The 5,236-nt window shown below is 36.5% G+C and overlaps 1 long non-coding RNA gene across 1 annotated transcript; it reads right to left on the reverse strand.

The window, feature by feature from the left end:
* Positions 1-1,923: 1,923 nt before the first annotated feature.
* On the reverse strand, positions 1,924-2,518 carry LOC129809189 (uncharacterized). The gene is made up of 2 exons (XR_008752589.1): positions 2,311-2,518; positions 1,924-2,094 (listed from the first exon to the last, which is right to left on the reverse strand). It is a non-coding gene; the product is annotated as an uncharacterized LOC129809189 (long non-coding RNA).
* Between the last annotated feature and the right edge of the window lie 2,718 nt (positions 2,519-5,236).

Genomic DNA, 5,236 nt, shown 5'->3' on the forward strand with positions numbered 1-5,236 from the left:
AAAGAGGTTATCTTTACAGTAAATTTTGGGGTCACACAAAACTCATTATTTACCAGCAAAACTTACTAATTTCACTTTACTTCACTACCAAATACTTTAATTTGCAATAAAACTTGCATCCGGACGACAAAATTACCAGTTTACACCACACAAAATATCCCAAAAAACTTGCAGGTTATCTTGCAAGTTGGTGTAAACAGAACCTCACTTCTCTTGCAGAATTAGAGAATGAGGCCCTATAATACAATATTATTAAATCAGCCGTAATACAAAATACGAAGGGGAAGGAAATGGTTAGAAAACACGAAAGAAATTCGCTATGCTCACGAAGTCGCAGGACTATCCCGAAGCCACACGAAGTATCCGATTGAATGAAAAGAAACGTTAAAATTTCAAAAGTGCAGAATTGCAGATCGAAGTTTTGCTGGGTACATCCAAAACATATACAAAAATGAACAAAGTCACCACGGCCAATTTTGAGAAAAATTAGAAAAAAGTTCATTTTTGGCACATTTCAGTAGGATAGGGCACACATGAAAGGGAAATAAGAAAAAGAATAACATTATTTTCGAGATTATGTCATTTGGGGAAGGTCATGGAAGACCGAGAGGTCGATATCTCTTACAGTTTGAATTTTATATGGGTTAGAAAACTGAAAAAATGCCAAAAAACATCATTTTTAAAATAAAGCTATTCGTTACTCTACAGATCCATCCCAGATTGTGACCGATGCAATTTAGAAGCAAGATATTTAAAAAAAAAACAGTAAATTTGACGAAATCCGTTAAAAAGGCCCTGCAGGGTGGTTGACCTTGACTTTGAATAATCCAAAATGGTGATGTAACCGGTATGTGTTGATGGATTAATGTTCTGCTGGATTAAGTACAAAACATATCCAAAAATGAACGAAATCTTCAGGGCCAATTTTGAGATAGGTTGAATAAACCTATCTCAAAATTGGCCTATGGAGGGGATAGAAGGGATGACAGGGTGATTTAGGTAAGTTGGTTCGCTAGAGAATATTGACTTGTGGGAGTTGAGGGCTGTGATCGAAGATCGGAAGTCGATATCTCTTCACGTTTGGAAGCTAAGACGGTGAGCAATTCCAAAAAAAAAATTGAATTGTGGAAAATGCTCTCTCGTGAAGCCCGAGCAGTTTAAAATAAAAGTTCACCTGAAATCAACTTGTTAAGTTTCCCTTTTCAAGAGTGTTTAATTATTTCTATGCATTAAGAGTTTCTGATTCAACGAGTTCACGAATTAACACTTTAAGGACGATTGGAAAACCGGTGTCCCATAAAGAAAATGAATTTTCCTAACTACCAAAAGCTATTTTTTTCTTATGTTTGTAAGTAATTGCAAAGTAGAAGGTTGAATGAATCTAGGATATTTTTTGCAAGTCATTAGCTATTTACTATATAGTAAATTTTTGAGCTCAAAAATGACGAATTTTAAAATTCTCATATTGAAATCCTCACAGAAAATATTTTATTCATACATTCACACGCTTCCTCTCGCCTGATCGCTACGCTCAGTGCGAGGTGGCTTAGTGTGCGCATTGTGTGCATGTGAGGTGTGTGTATTGCCGTCGGCAGTGCACGCAGCAATATCCACCCATTCCATGCAACTGCCGAGAGGCAACTACCCATCAAAAATAGTCTGCTGATTTCGTCACGAAATCGGCAGATTTAATCGGCGCGTCGGCAGATAATACGCCGACCGTCCTCATATTATCTGCCGACGTTTGTTCTCGAAGTGCAACACGACGCTGTTCTAAAAGTCGGCAGATATGTCTGCAGATTTTATGCGTATGTCTCTTGCGTATTAAGGCAGACACAACGTCTGAAAATCTGCTGAGACTTTCAGTAGCCTGTCTACGCATATATTTCACTCCCCACGCCCCCAAAATTATTAGAAAAATACTTTATTTCAATTTAAACAGATTTATTTTTAATAATATTTCAACATGATTCAACACATCTCCTCTCGGGATATTGGGATTACGATTGCTCCATGTAAAGTCTCTCTAGTGGGAGTGCATCTCTGGAAGCTTACGCTCAGGAATCTTCATCTGGACTTGATGATGATGACTTTCTGAAAGTACAAAACGTAAAAATAAAGTTGTAGAAAATAAATTCACAAGCGGAAAATTATAAAGATGGCGAGCTGTCAAAAATTGCACAAAGTATTTTTACTCGCGAAATTGATGCAGGAAAAACACTTCACAATAAAAATATCTTTGTGAACCACATTGAGAAACTTTTAGTAACATATTTCACTAGTTTACTCGAATGAAAATGGAAAACTTACCTTAAAAATTGGAAGAAAACACAGAGCACCACGGAAAACACCTTCTCAGCTCCAAATGTTAAGAGCAACTAACGCGCTCTCGCGGTTTCCACTCGCACTTTGCTTTCCTGTTAACAGTTCATCGAGAAAGCCCGTTAAAGTGCGGCAAAAATTAATCGAAAAATCGATACGATGCCGATAAAATTTTCGATGAGGATCGATGGGTTGATGGGTAAGGAAAAATGAAACAAGTAGGGAGAAGCGGGAAACGGCGGAAAGGCAATTTTGCGCGGGAAAAGAATTGTCAAATCTCGAAGGTCGATACGCCGACAGGTGGTGGCGTCTCGAGTTATACCATGGGATGACTATCTCTTTCTAGACTGTGATTCGGTCTAATTTTTTTTCTATTACATACAAATTCAATCTTTTACTAAACAATTCTTTGGACAATTTTTTAAACAATTTCTTTGGGACTTTAACTCACATCAAAGTGTTTAGGAGAACCAAACGTCCAAAATTGTCCAAAGAATTGTTTAGTAAAAGATTGAATTTGTATGTAATAGGCCCTGAAGAAGATCCCATCTAGGATCGAAACGTTGGCAAACTAAAGTCAAATTGAAGAACAAAAAAAATTAGACCGAATTTCCCACTTTGACTTCAGCTCGAATTGAACTGGTTTGATACATTAGTATTTGTCTTTTTAATATTTAAGTCTTCAGTTCGAATTTTGCCAGACATTGAGCACTTATTATGATTTTTAATATAGCTATGGCTGTGAGATCCTGACCGACAGCAATGATTTTCAAATTATAGTAGCTTTTCAACCATTGAACACTTTCCATCATAAGATCTTCTATGAGGACTAAAAACATGTTAAAATTTGGGGTTAAAAATGTTGGTATTTATCGTTTAGATTAGAAATTGTGTTTAGTGGTTTTACCTGAGATAACGTATGGCCAGTGAAATCTGCACAAAGTTCAAACACAATTTTCTAATATTTGTACATAGTTTTATTATAACTTTTTTACATGTTTTGAAAGGTATATGTATGAACTTATTTCAGGAAAAAATCCGGTCCGATCCGATGAGCTTTTCGACACATTCGGGGAACTTCCGCCATTGATGTCGAAAATGTGGATGTTGGCATCTTCTTCAACTCTCGTTTTATTTTTCCCTTCAGTGTGACTTCGGTTTTGGGTCGAAAGTTTCGGGCATACACCTTTCATTTAATATTAGCCCAAAATGATTTAATAGGCCTCAATTGGGGGACGTTAGGGGGAGCTTTCTTCCTTCTTGACAACAGGTATGTCAAGTTCCTCCAATGCGTTCATTGTCTTCCTTGAGTAGGGGCTGGGTGCTAGGTCTTGCCAGAAGGTCACATTGTCCCTTCGATGATACTTATTGATGAAGGCTTTCAGCTTAGGCAAGCAATCTCTGATATAGACGTCAGAATTTTGCGTTAGACTCTTTGTGAGGAACGCGGGCTCAGACATTCCAGCAGCACTGATTGCAAGCCACAAAAGCACCTTTTTCGGGTACTTAGTATGCTCAACGTACTTATCTTTCTTGTCTACATTGTCGTCACGTGCATAATAATACTGCCCCTGCCACTTATTACCATCCATAGTGAAATAGGACTCATCGTCCATGACACAAACAATGTCGTTCTGAGCGTGAAAAACATTTTGCATCAAAAGAGACAAACGAATTTTCTGAGTCTTTTCCTGAGTTTCTGAGACAGCTGGCTTCGGTTTCTGGTTCTCCTCTTGATTCCCATAGACTCCAGATACTTCTTCACTGTTGTTTTGCTACATTCAAGTTTGTTACCAAGCTCACGGTACGACTTTGCAACTTTATTGGATGTTAACTTGCAAGTCGAGCCCGCATCTTCGATTGACTAAGGGTGCTAAAATTTCCAGATCCCTTAGCTCGTGTAGTGATTTTTCGCTTCCCATAGTTCGACAGGATGCTATAAATACTCCTTCGCGATATTCCCATAGTCACAAAATGTTTTACGACTTTAGATTTATTCAATGTGGGATGACTGTCCTGAAAATTACAAACTAATTTTCGTCTATACTCTTCAGTATTATTTGTGGGAGCCATGTTTCCTAACTAAATCTAGCAAAACTTTTATGTCATGTTAAGAACACATCTGGCAACACTGTAAAGTGGTATAAAAGTGACTGATATACATTTTAATTTTTTTTTAAGCCTTCAAACTTTTGTGCAGATTTCACTGGCCATACGTTACTTATCCCTCTCTTCACTGAGAGAAATCTGAAAAAGTTAAAATAATATTCCGGAAATGTTAATTTTACCCTGCAATATTTATCCGAAATCAGTGTAAATATTACCCTTTTTAGGTGTATTATGGGTTAAAGTTACCCTTCTTTCACGTTGATTTTACTCTTAAAAAGTGTAAAATTAACATCAAAAAATGTTGATATATTTTTACACCTAAAAATTGTTAAAGTTATGAGGAAGAAAAAGTTAATCGAACCCCCATTTTTTCTCAGTGTTGTTACAATTTTTTTGGTGAAGTTGGCAACTTTTTTTCTGAGTGTTAAAAGCTTCTAAAAGCTTTGCTGTTTGGGTAGATATAGAGTCCAAGTTCTAGTCTTTTTATTGCACTAAAATAGCCTTGTGAAGACCCGCTTGGGAGGGGCAGCGACATTAATAAAACACCGATCTGTTCCCCTTGCGAGTACTCTTTATTCTGCCCTCTTTTACTTATTTACAATTTATTATAAGCCAATCAATATGCTTATTTAGCACATTGACTGCTACCTCTACACCTTCCCCGCAAAAAGAAAAAAAATAGACATTTTAATGTGTTATTATTTTTTTTTTTTTTTACATTTTCTGGTATGCTTCTAATATAACAATATTTGGTTTTTTATATACTAAAATTTTGGTCTTGCAATAAATTTTTATTTTAATTTCT

Source organism: Phlebotomus papatasi, unplaced genomic scaffold (assembly GCF_024763615.1).
Source record: "Phlebotomus papatasi isolate M1 unplaced genomic scaffold, Ppap_2.1 HiC_scaffold_420, whole genome shotgun sequence".
Taxonomy (NCBI): Eukaryota; Metazoa; Arthropoda; class Insecta; order Diptera; family Psychodidae; genus Phlebotomus; species Phlebotomus papatasi.